We start from the raw sequence: 13,240 nt of genomic DNA on the forward strand, positions 1-13,240 counted from the left end.
TGGAAACGACGCTCACTGTCCAGCAAGGTGAAGCGTTGGTCGAGTCGGGAGTTCCGTGATATTGTCTTCATTATTTTCTCGAGTGAAATACTGGCAGCAGTGTATTCCTTGGTCATATATACCTGCAGTCGAGTGTCATAGCACATAAGGAGAAACTCGTGTACACAGGTATACATTCTGACGCGTGTCAGCGCATTTTGTTGATTGAGTGAAAGGCGACCTACCCAGTCGTTGTATACACATCCGATTACCGTTACTTGGACACGGTCCGTGAACATCACATTGTGTACACTATTTATGTGACCCGAATGCGTGGACAGTTGCAAAATCCTGTAGCTGACGTAGCTATGGTAATGCTATTATGACGTCATAGACTGTAAGACAATCAATATTGTCGCAATGCAGTATACTTGACAGCTGGCTAGACGTGTACGAATCGGGCGTTTGAAATATGTGTAAAATCAATAATCGATCAATTAAATCAACGGTGATACTTTTATTGGACGTATCCTTCACAAACATGTATCGTTATACACTTGTAACTTGCCCGTTTTCAATATACGGCACTATCGTCGAACCACATTAATTGATCACATTGTATAGTCTCGGATACTGATCGTACAATCAAAGGGACGTAACACTTGTTGTCTAAACTGGCGAACAGAGGACTTATAATAACAAACAAATTGTGTGTCCGTCCCCTGTTCAATCTATCGTATCCAACTCCATTAGATTACCGACACACATTAAGTAAAAGCTAGTAATTAACCTACGAATATTGTGTACGGCCATGGTGAAGTCGGAATATATCTTTTGAAACTTCATTAGATTACTTACATTTGTAGCGGGACTGGACTGGGTCGATCATTGGTGACCAGGTAGCTCAATTGGTAGGGCATCCGGCTAGTGTTCTGAAGGTCCCGGGTTCGAACCCCAGACTGGCCTCTACATTTTCTCCTCTCCTGTTACACATAGATTTTGTTAAAAATAGTAAATTACTAATCTAGTGACATTTTATTTTCAAATATCTAACCGTCACGCTGTGTTTTAATTATAGGTAATACCGGATTTTGAAATGTTTTTCAATTACAATGTAATAGTAAATTTCGTTTTAATCAAATAGAGATATGTTTGTGCTGACTAGGCTTTGTATAACATGTAGCGTAGGACGATAGATAAATAACAACAAAAACACAATTTTTTTGCGTAAATTCGAGATTCATGGACACTTTTCGAGAAAAGTGTTTGGCTCTGAAAAGAGCCGTTGTTAGGATTCAAGACTGCGTCTCAGTTACTCTTCATCTTCGTCTTCTGATCCAGAAACAACATCCACGATTTCGCCATACAGATCCTTCCGTAGTCCGGATATGTCTTCAGCTTTTTGGTGGGCATAGTCGTAGTACATGTTCCGTAGGCCTTCGACAACCGACATTCGGAGTCTGTAGCTGTAGCGGAAGGTTCGCAGTCCGTCTCTCTTAGCGCCGAGGTAACGAGACTGCAACTCGTCTAGCTTGTAATTCAGTTGTACTATCTGTTCACAGGCTCTGTGGAAACGACGCTCACTGTCCAGCAGGGTGAAGCGTTGGTCGAGTCGGGAGTTCCGTGATATTGTCTTCATTATTTTCTCGAGTGAAATACTGGCAGCAGTGTATTCCTTGGTCATATATACCTGCAGTCGAGTGTCATAGCACATAAGGAGAAACTCGTGTACACAGGTATACATTCTGACGCGTGTCAGCGCATTTTGTTGATTGAGTGAAAGGCGACCTACCCAGTCGTTGTATACACATCCGATTACCGTTACTTGGACACGGTCCGTGAACATCACATTGTGTACACTATTTATGTGACCCGAATGCGTGGACAGTTGCAAAATCCTGTAGCTGACGTAGCTATGGTAATGCTATTATGACGTCATAGACTGTAAGACAATCAATATTGTCGCAATGCAGTATACTTGACAGCTGGCTAGACGTGTACGAATCGGGCGTTTGAAATATGTGTAAAATCAATAATCGATCAATTAAATCAACGGTGATACTTTTATTGGACGTATCCTTCACAAACATGTATCGTTATACACTTGTAACTTGCCCGTTTTCAATATACGGCACTATTGTCGAACCACATTAATTGATCACATTGTATAGTCTCGGATACTGATCGTACAATCAAAGGGACGTAACACTTGTTGTCTAAACTGGCGAACAGTGGACTTATATTAACAAACAAATTGTGTGTTCGTCCCCTGTTCAATCTATCGTATCCAACTCCATTAGATTACTGACACACATTAAGTAAAAGCTAGTAATTAACCTACGAATATTGTGTACGGCCATGGTGAAGTCGGAATATATCTTTTGAAACTTCATTAGATTACTTACATTTGTAGCGGGACTGGACTGGGTCGATCATTGGTGACCAGGTAGCTCAATTGGTAGGGCATCCGGCTAGTGTTCTGAAGGTCCCGGGTTCGAACCCCAGACTGGCCTCTACATTTTCTCCTCTCCTGTTACACATAGATTTTGTTAAAAATAGTAAATTACTAATCTAGTGACATTTTATTTTCAAATATCTAACCGTCACGCTGTGTTTTAATTATAGGTAATACCGGATTTTGAAATGTTTTTCAATTACAATGTAATAGTAAATTTCGTTTTAATCAAATAGAGATATGTTTGTGCTGACTAGGCTTTGTATAACATGTAGCGTAGGACGATAGATAAATAACAACAAAAACACAGTTTTTTGCGTAAATTCGAGATTCATGGACACTTTTCGAGAAAAGTGTTTGGCTCTGAAAAGAGCCGTTGTTAGGATTCAAGACTGCGTCTCAGTTACTCTTCATCTTCGTCTTCTGATCCAGAAACAACATCCACGATTTCGCCATACAGATCCTTCCGTAGTCCGGATATGTCTTCAGCTTTTTGGTGGGCATAGTCGTAGTACATGTTCCGTAGGCCTTCGACAACCGACATTCGGAGTCTGTAGCTGTAGCGGAAGGTTCGCAGTCCGTCTCTCTTAGCGCCGAAGTAACGAGACTGCAACTCGTCTAGCTTGTAATTCAGTTGTACTATCTGTTCACAGGCTCTGTGGAAACGACGCTCACTGTCCAGCAGGGTGAAGCGTTGGTCGAGTCGGGAGTTCCGTGATATTGTCTTCATTATTTTCTCGAGTGAAATACTGGCAGCAGTGTATTCCTTGGTCATATATACCTGCAGTCGAGTGTCATAGCACATAAGGAGAAACTCGTGTACACATGTATACATTCTGACGCGTGTCAGCGCATTTTGTTGATTGAGTGAAAGGCGACCTACCCAGTCGTTGTATAAACATCCGATTACCGTTACTTGGACACGGTCCGTGAACATCACATTGTGTACACTATTGATGTGACCCGAATGCGTGGACAGTTGCAAAATCCTGTAGCTGACGTAGCTATGGTAATGCTATTATGACGTCATAGACTGTAAGACAATCAATATTGTCGCAATGCAGTATACTTGACAGCTGGCTAGACGTGTACGAATCGGGCGTTTGAAATATGTGTAAAATCAATAATCGATCAATTAAATCAACGGTGATACTTTTATTGGACGTATCCTTCACATACATGTATCGTTATCCAATTGTAACTTGCCCGTTTTCAATATACGGCACTATTGTCGAACCACATTAATTGATCACATTGTATAGTCTCGGATACTGATCGTACAATCAAAGGGACGTAACACTTGTTGTCTAAACTGGCGAACAGTGGACTTATAATAACAAACAAATTGTGTGTCCGTCCCCTGTTCAATCTATCGTATCCAACTCCATTAGATTACCGACACACATTAAGTAAAAGCTAGTAATTAACCTACGAATATTGTGTACGGCCATGGTGAAGTCGGAATATATCTTTTGAAACTTCATTAGATTACTTACATTTATAGCGGGACTGGACTGGGTCGATCATTGGTGACCAGGTAGCTCAATTGGTAGGGCATCCGGCTAGTGTTTTGAAGGTCCCGGGTTCGAACCCCAGACTGGCCTCTACATTTTCTCCTCTCCTGTTACACATAGATTTTGTTAAAAATAGTAAATTACTAATCTAGTGACATTTTATTTTCAAATATCTAACCGTCACGTTGTGTTTTAATTATAGGTAATACCGGATTTTGAAATGTTTTGCAATTACAATGTAATAGTAAATTTCGTTTTAATCAAATAGAGATATGTTTGTGCTGACTAGGCTTTGTATAACATGTAGCGTAGGACGATAGATAAATAACAACAAAAACACATTTTTTTTGCGTAAATTCGAGATTCATGGACACTTTTCGCGAAAAGTGTTTGGCTCTGAAAAGAGCCGTTGTTAGGATTCAAGACTGCGTCTCAGTTACTCTTCATCTTCGTCTTCTGATCCAGAAACAACATCCACGATTTCGCCATACAGATCCTTCCGTAGTCCGGATATGTCTTCAGCTTTTTGGTGGGCATAGTCGTAGTACATGTTCCGTAGGCCTTCGACAACCGACATTCGGAGTCTGTAGCTGTAGCGGAAGGTTCGCAGTCCGTCTCTCTTAGCGCCGAGGTAACGGGACTGCAACTCGTCTAGCTTGTAATTCAGTTGTACTATCTGTTCACAGGCTCTGTGGAAACGACGCTCACTGTCCAGCAGGGTGAAGCGTTGGTCGAGTCGGGAGTTCCGTGATATTGTCTTCATTATTTTCTCGAGTGAAATACTGGCAGCAGTGTATTCCTTGGTCATATATACCTGCAGTCGAGTGTCATAGCACATAAGGAGAAACTCGTGTACACAGGTATACATTCTGACGCGTGTCAGCGCATTTTGTTGATTGAGTGAAAGGCGACCTACCCAGTCGTTGTATACACATCCGATTACCGTTACTTGGACACGGTCCGTGAACATCACATTGTGTACACTATTTATGTGACCCGAATGCGTGGACAGTTGCAAAATCCTGTAGCTGACGTAGCTATGGTAATGCTATTATGACGTCATAGACTGTAAGACAATCAATATTGTCGCAATGCAGTATACTTGACAGCTGGCTAGACGTGTACGAATCGGGCGTTTGAAATATGTGTAAAATCAATAATCGATCAATTAAATCAACGGTGATACTTTTATTGGACGTATCCTTCACATACATGTATCGTTATACACTTGTAACTTGCCCGTTTTCAATATACGGCACTATTGTCGAACCACATTAATTGATCACATTGTATAGTCTCGGATACTGATCGTACAATCAAAGGGACGTAACACTTGTTGTCTAAACTGGCGAACAGTGGAATTATAATAACAAACAAATTGTGTGTTCGTCCCCTGTTCAATCTATCGTATCCAACTCCATTAGATTACCGACACACATTAAGTAAAAGCTAGTAATTAACCTACGAATATTGTGTACGGCCATGGTGAAGTCGGAATATATCTTTTGAAACTTCATTAGATTACTTACATTTGTAGCGGGACTGGACTAGGTCGATCATTGGTGACCAGGTAGCTCAATTGGTAGGGCATCCGGCTAGTGTTTTGAACGTCCCGGGTTCGAACCCCAGACTGGCCTCTACATTTTCTCCTCTCCTGTTACACATAGATTTTGTTAAAAATAGTAAATTACTAATCTAGTGACATTTTATTTTCAAATATCTAACCGTCACGCTGTGTTTTAATTATAGGTAATACCGGATTTTGAAATGTTTTTCAATTACAATGTAATAGTAAATTTCGTTTTAATCAAATAGAGATATGTTTGTGCTGACTAGGCTTTGTATAACATGTAGCGTAGGACGATAGATAAAGAACAACAAAAACACAGTTTTTTTGCGTAAATTCGAGATTCATGGACACTTTTCTCGAAAAGTGTTTGGCTCTGAAAAGAGCCGTTGTTAGGATTCAAGACTGCGTCTCAGTTACTCTTCATCTTCGTCTTCTGATCCAGAAACAACATCCACGATTTCGCCATACAGATCCTTCCGTAGTCCGGATATGTCTTCAGCTTTTTGGTGGGCATAGTCGTAGTACATGTTCCGTAGGCCTTCGACAACCGACATTCGGAGTCTGTAGCTGTAGCGGAAGGTTCGCAGTCCGTCTCTCTTAGCGCCGAAGTAACGAGACTGCAACTCGTCTAGCTTGTAATTCAGTTGTACTATCTGTTCACAGGCTCTGTGGAAACGACGCTCACTGTCCAGCAGGGTGAAGCGTTGGTCGAGTCGGGAGTTCCGTGATATTGTCTTCATTATTTTCTCGAGTGAAATACTGGCAGCAGTGTATTCCTTGGTCATATATACCTGCAGTCGAGTGTCATAGCACATAAGGAGAAACTCGTGTACACATGTATACATTCTGACGCGTGTCAGCGCATTTTGTTGATTGAGTGAAAGGCGACCTACCCAGTCGTTGTATAAACATCCGATTACCGTTACTTGGACACGGTCCGTGAACATCACATTGTGTACACTATTTATGTGACCCGAATGCGTGGACAGTTGCAAAATCCTGTAGCTGACGTAGCTATGGTAATGCTATTATGACGTCATAGACTGTAAGACAATCAATATTGTCGCAATGCAGTATACTTGACAGCTGGCTAGACGTGTACGAATCGGGCGTTTGAAATATGTGTAAAATCAATAATCGATCAATTAAATCAACGGTGATACTTTTATTGGACGTATCCTTCACAAACATGTATCGTTATACACTTGTAACTTGCCCGTTTTCAATATACGGCACTATCGTCGAACCACATTAATTGATCACATTGTATAGTCTCGGATACTGATCGTACAATCAAAGGGACGTAACACTTGTTGTCTAAACTGGCGAACAGTGGAATTATATTAACAAACAAATTGTTTGTTCGTCCCCTGTTCAATCTATCGTATCCAACTCCATTAGATTACCGACACACATTAAGTAAAAGCTAGTAATTAACCTACGAATATTGTGTACGGCCATGGTGAAGTCGGAATATATCTTTTGAAACTTCATTAGATTACTTACATTTGTAGCGGGACTGGACTGGGTCGATCATTGGTGACCAGGTAGCTCAATTGGTAGGGCATCCGGCTAGTGTTCTGAAGGTCCCGGGTTCGAACCCCAGACTGGCCTCTACATTTTCTCCTCTCCTGTTACACATAGATTTTGTTAAAAATAGTAAATTACTAATCTAGTGACATTTTATTTTCAAATATCTAACCGTCACGCTGTGTTTTAATTATAGGTAATACCGGATTTTGAAATGTTTTTCAATTACAATGTAATAGTAAATTTCGTTTTAATCAAATAGAGATATGTTTGTGCTGACTAGGCTTTGTATAACATGTAGCGTAGGACGATAGATAAATAACAACAAAAACACAGTTTTTTTGCGTAAATTCGAGATTCATGGACACTTTTCGAGAAAAGTGTTTGGCTCTGAAAAGAGCCGTTGTTAGGATTCAAGACTGCGTCTCAGTTACTCTTCATCTTCGTCTTCTGATCCAGAAACAACATCCACGATTTCGCCATACAGATCCTTCCGTAGTCCGGATATGTCTTCAGCTTTTTGGTGGGCATAGTCGTAGTACATGTTCCGTAGGCCTTCGACAACCGACATTCGGAGTCTGTAGCTGTAGCGGAAGGTTCGCAGTCCGTCTCTCTTAGCGCCGAGGTAACGAGACTGCAACTCGTCTAGCTTGTAATTCAGTTGTACTATCTGTTCACAGGCTCTGTGGAAACGACGCTCACTGTCCAGCAAGGTGAAGCGTTGGTCGAGTCGGGAGTTCCGTGATATTGTCTTCATTATTTTCTCGAGTGAAATACTGGCAGCAGTGTATTCCTTGGTCATATATACCTGCAGTCGAGTGTCATAGCACATAAGGAGAAACTCGTGTACACAGGTATACATTCTGACGCGTGTCAGCGCATTTTGTTGATTGAGTGAAAGGCGACCTACCCAGTCGTTGTATAAACATCCGATTACCGTTACTTGGACACGGTCCGTGAACATCACATTGTGTACACTATTTATGTGACCCGAATGCGTGGACAGTTGCAAAATCCTGTAGCTGACGTAGCTATGGTAATGCTATTATGACGTCATAGACTGTAAGACAATCAATATTGTCGCAATGCAGTATACTTGACAGCTGGCTAGACGTGTACGAATCGGGCGTTTGAAATATGTGTAAAATCAATAATCGATCAATTAAATCAACGGTGATACTTTTATTGGACGTATCCTTCACAAACATGTATCGTTATACACTTGTAACTTGCCCGTTTTCAATATACGGCACTATCGTCGAACCACATTAATTGATCACATTGTATAGTCTCGGATACTGATCGTACAATCAAAGGGACGTAACACTTGTTGTCTAAACTGGCGAACAGTGGACTTATAATAACAAACAAATTGTGTGTCCGTCCCCTGTTCAATCTATCGTATCCAACTCCATTAGATTACCGACACACATTAAGTAAAAGCTAGTAATTAACCTACGAATATTGTGTACGGCCATGGTGAAGTCGGAATATATCTTTTGAAACTTCATTAGATTACTTACATTTGTAGCGGGACTGGACTAGGTCGATCATTGGTGACCAGGTAGCTCAATTGGTAGGGCATCCGGCTAGTGTTCTGAAGGTCCCGGGTTCGAACCCCAGACTGGCCTCTACATTTTCTCCTCTCCTGTTACACATAGATTTTGTTAAAAATAGTAAATTACTAATCTAGTGACATTTTATTTTCAAATATCTAACCGTCACGCTGTGTTTTAATTATAGGTAATACCGGATTTTGAAATGTTTTTCAATTACAATGTAATAGTAAATTTCGTTTTAATCAAATAGAGATATGTTTGTGCTGACTAGGCTTTGTATAACATGTAGCGTAGGACGATAGATAAATAACAACAAAAACACAGTTTTTTGCGTAAATTCGAGATTCATGGACACTTTTCGAGAAAAGTGTTTGGCTCTGAAAAGAGCCGTTGTTAGGATTCAAGACTGCGTCTCAGTTACTCTTCATCTTCGTCTTCTGATCCAGAAACAACATCCACGATTTCGCCATACAGATCCTTCCGTAGTCCGGATATGTCTTCAGCTTTTTGCTGGGCATAGTCGTAGTACATGTTCCGTAGGCCTTCGACAACCGACATTCGGAGTCTGTAGCTGTAGCGGAAGGTTCGCAGTCCGTCTCTCTTAGCGCCGAAGTAACGAGACTGCAACTCGTCTAGCTTGTAATTCAGTTGTACTATCTGTTCACAGGCTCTGTGGAAACGACGCTCACTGTCCAGCAGGGTGAAGCGTTGGTCGAGTCGGGAGTTCCGTGATATTGTCTTCATTATTTTCTCGAGTGAAATACTGGCAGCAGTGTATTCCTTGGTCATATATACCTGCATTCGAGTGTCATAGCACATAAGGAGAAACTTGTGTACACAGGTATACATTCTGACGCGTGTCAGCGCATTTTGTTGATTGAGTGAAAGGCGACCTACCCAGTCGTTGTATAAACATCCGATTACCGTTACTTGGACACGGTCCGTGAACATCACATTGTGTACACTATTTATGTGACCCGAATGCGTGGACAGTTGCAAAATCCTGTAGCTGACGTAGCTATGGTAATGCTATTATGACGTCATAGACTGTAAGACAATCAATATTGTCGCAATGCAGTATACTTGACAGCTGGCTAGACGTGTACGAATCGGGCGTTTGAAATATGTGTAAAATCAATAATCGATCAATTAAATCAACGGTGATACTTTTATTGGACGTATCCTTCACATACATGTATCGTTATACACTTGTAACTTGCCCGTTTTCAATATACGGCACTATTGTCGAACCACATTAATTGATCACATTGTATAGTCTCGGATACTGATCGTACAATCAAAGGGACGTAACACTTGTTGTCTAAACTGGCGAACAGTGGACTTATATTAACAAACAAATTGTGTGTTCGTCCCCTGTTCAATCTATCGTATCCAACTCCATTAGATTACCGACACACATTAAGTAAAAGCTAGTAATTAACCTACGAATATTGTGTACGGCCATGGTGAAGTCGGAATATATCTTTTGAAACTTCATTAGATTACTTACATTTGTAGCGGGACTGGACTGGGTCGATCATTGGTGACCAGGTAGCTCAATTGGTAGGGCATCCGGCTAGTGTTCTGAAGGTCCCGGGTTCGAACCCCAGACTGGCCTCTACATTTTCTCCTCTCCTGTTACACATAGATTTTGTTAAAAATAGTAAATTACTAATCTAGTGACATTTTATTTTCAAATATCTAACCGTCACGCTGTGTTTTAATTATAGGTAATACCGGATTTTGAAATGTTTTTCAATTACAATGTAATAGTAAATTTCGTTTTAATCAAATAGAGATATGTTTGTGCTGACTAGGCTTTGTATAACATGTAGCGTAGGACGATAGATAAATAACAACAAAAACACAGTTTTTTTGCGTAAATTCGAGATTCATGGACACTTTTCGAGAAAAGTGTTTGGCTCTGAAAAGAGCCGTTGTTAGGATTCAAGACTGCGTCTCAGTTACTCTTCATCTTCGTCTTCTGATCCAGAAACAACATCCACGATTTCGCCATACAGATCCTTCCGTAGTCCGGATATGTCTTCAGCTTTTTGGTGGGCATAGTCGTAGTACATGTTCCGTAGGCCTTCGACAACCGACATTCGGAGTCTGTAGCTGTAGCGGAAGGTTCGCAGTCCGTCTCTCTTAGCGCCGAAGTAACGAGACTGCAACTCGTCTAGCTTGTAATTCAGTTGTACTATCTGTTCACAGGCTGTGTGGAAACGACGCTCACTGTCCAGCAGGGTGAAGCGTTGGTCGAGTCGGGAGTTCCGTGATATTGTCTTCATTATTTTCTCGAGTGAAATACTGGCAGCAGTGTATTCCTTGGTCATATATACCTGCAGTCGAGTGTCATAGCACATAAGGAGAAACTCGTGTACACATGTATACATTCTGACGCGTGTCAGCGCATTTTGTTGATTGAGTGAAAGGCGACCTACCCAGTCGTTGTATAAACATCCGATTACCGTTACTTGGACACGGTCCGTGAACATCACATTGTGTACACTATTGATGTGACCCGAATGCGTGGACAGTTGCAAAATCCTGTAGCTGACGTAGCTATGGTAATGCTATTATGACGTCATAGACTGTAAGACAATCAATATTGTCGCAATGCAGTATACTTGACAGCTGGCTAGACGTGTACGAATCGGGCGTTTGAAATATGTGTAAAATCAATAATCGATCAATTAAATCAACGGTGATACTTTTATTGGACGTATCCTTCACAAACATGTATCGTTATACACTTGTAACTTGCCCGTTTTCAATATACGGCACTATCGTCGAACCACATTAATTGATCACATTGTATAGTCTCGGATACTGATCGTACAATCAAAGGGACGTAACACTTGTTGTCTAAACTGGCGAACAGTGGAATTATATTAACAAACAAATTGTTTGTTCGTCCCCTGTTCAATCTATCGTATCCAACTCCATTAGATTACCGACACACATTAAGTAAAAGCTAGTAATTAACCTACGAATATTGTGTACGGCCATGGTGAAGTCGGAATATATCTTTTGAAACTTCATTAGATTACTTACATTTGTAGCGGGACTGGACTAGGTCGATCATTGGTGACCAGGTAGCTCAATTGGTAGGGCATCCGGCTAGTGTTCTGAAGGTCCCGGGTTCGAACCCCAGACTGGCCTCTACATCCTGGCCTCTACATTTTCTCCTCTCCTGTTACACATAGATTTTGTTAAAAATAGTAAATTACTAATCTAGTGACATTTTATTTTCAAATATCTAACCGTCACGCTGTGTTTTAATTATAGGTAATACCGGATTTTGAAATGTTTTTCAATTACAATGTAATAGTAAATTTCGTTTTAATCAAATAGAGATATGTTTGTGCTGACTAGGCTTTGTATAACATGTAGCGTAGGACGATAGATAAATAACAACAAAAACACAGTTTTTTTGCGTAAATTCGAGATTCATGGACACTTTTCGAGAAAAGTGTTTGGCTCTGAAAAGAGCCGTTGTTAGGATTCAAGACTGCGTCTCAGTTACTCTTCATCTTCGTCTTCTGATCCAGAAACAACATCCACGATTTCGCCATACAGATCCTTCCGTAGTCCGGATATGTCTTCAGCTTTTTGGTGGGCATAGTCGTAGTACATGTTCCGTAGGCCTTCGACAACCGACATTCGGAGTCTGTAGCTGTAGCGGAAGGTTCGCAGTCCGTCTCTCTTAGCGCCGAAGTAACGAGACTGCAACTCGTCTAGCTTGTAATTCAGTTGTACTATCTGTTCACAGGCTGTGTGGAAACGACGCTCACTGTCCAGCAGGGTGAAGCGTTGGTCGAGTCGGGAGTTCCGTGATATTGTCTTCATTATTTTCTCGAGTGAAATACTGGCAGCAGTGTATTCCTTGGTCATATATACCTGCAGTCGAGTGTCATAGCACATAAGGAGAAACTCGTGTACACATGTATACATTCTGACGCGTGTCAGCGCATTTTGTTGATTGAGTGAAAGGCGACCTACCCAGTCGTTGTATAAACATCCGATTACCGTTACTTGGACACGGTCCGTGAACATCACATTGTGTACACTATTGATGTGACCCGAATGCGTGGACAGTTGCAAAATCCTGTAGCTGACGTAGCTATGGTAATGCTATTATGACGTCATAGACTGTAAGACAATCAATATTGTCGCAATGCAGTATACTTGACAGCTGGCTAGACGTGTACGAATCGGGCGTTTGAAATATGTGTAAAATCAATAATCGATCAATTAAATCAACGGTGATACTTTTATTGGACGTATCCTTCACAAACATGTATCGTTATACACTTGTAACTTGCCCGTTTTCAATATACGGCACTATTGTCGAACCACATTAATTGATCACATTGTATAGTCTCGGATACTGATCGTACAATCAAAGGGACGTAACACTTGTTGTCTAAACTGGCGAACAGTGGAATTATATTAACAAACAAATTGTTTGTTCGTCCCCTGTTCAATCTATCGTATCCAACTCCATTAGATTACCGACACACATTAAGTAAAAGCTAGTAATTAACCTACGAATATTGTGTACGGCCATGGTGAAATCGGAATATATCTTTTGAAACTTCATTAGATTACTTACATTTGTAGCGGGACT

The sequence above is a fragment of the Pecten maximus genome, unplaced genomic scaffold (assembly GCF_902652985.1).
Source record: "Pecten maximus unplaced genomic scaffold, xPecMax1.1, whole genome shotgun sequence".
Lineage (NCBI taxonomy): Eukaryota > Metazoa > Mollusca > Bivalvia > Pectinida > Pectinidae > Pecten > Pecten maximus.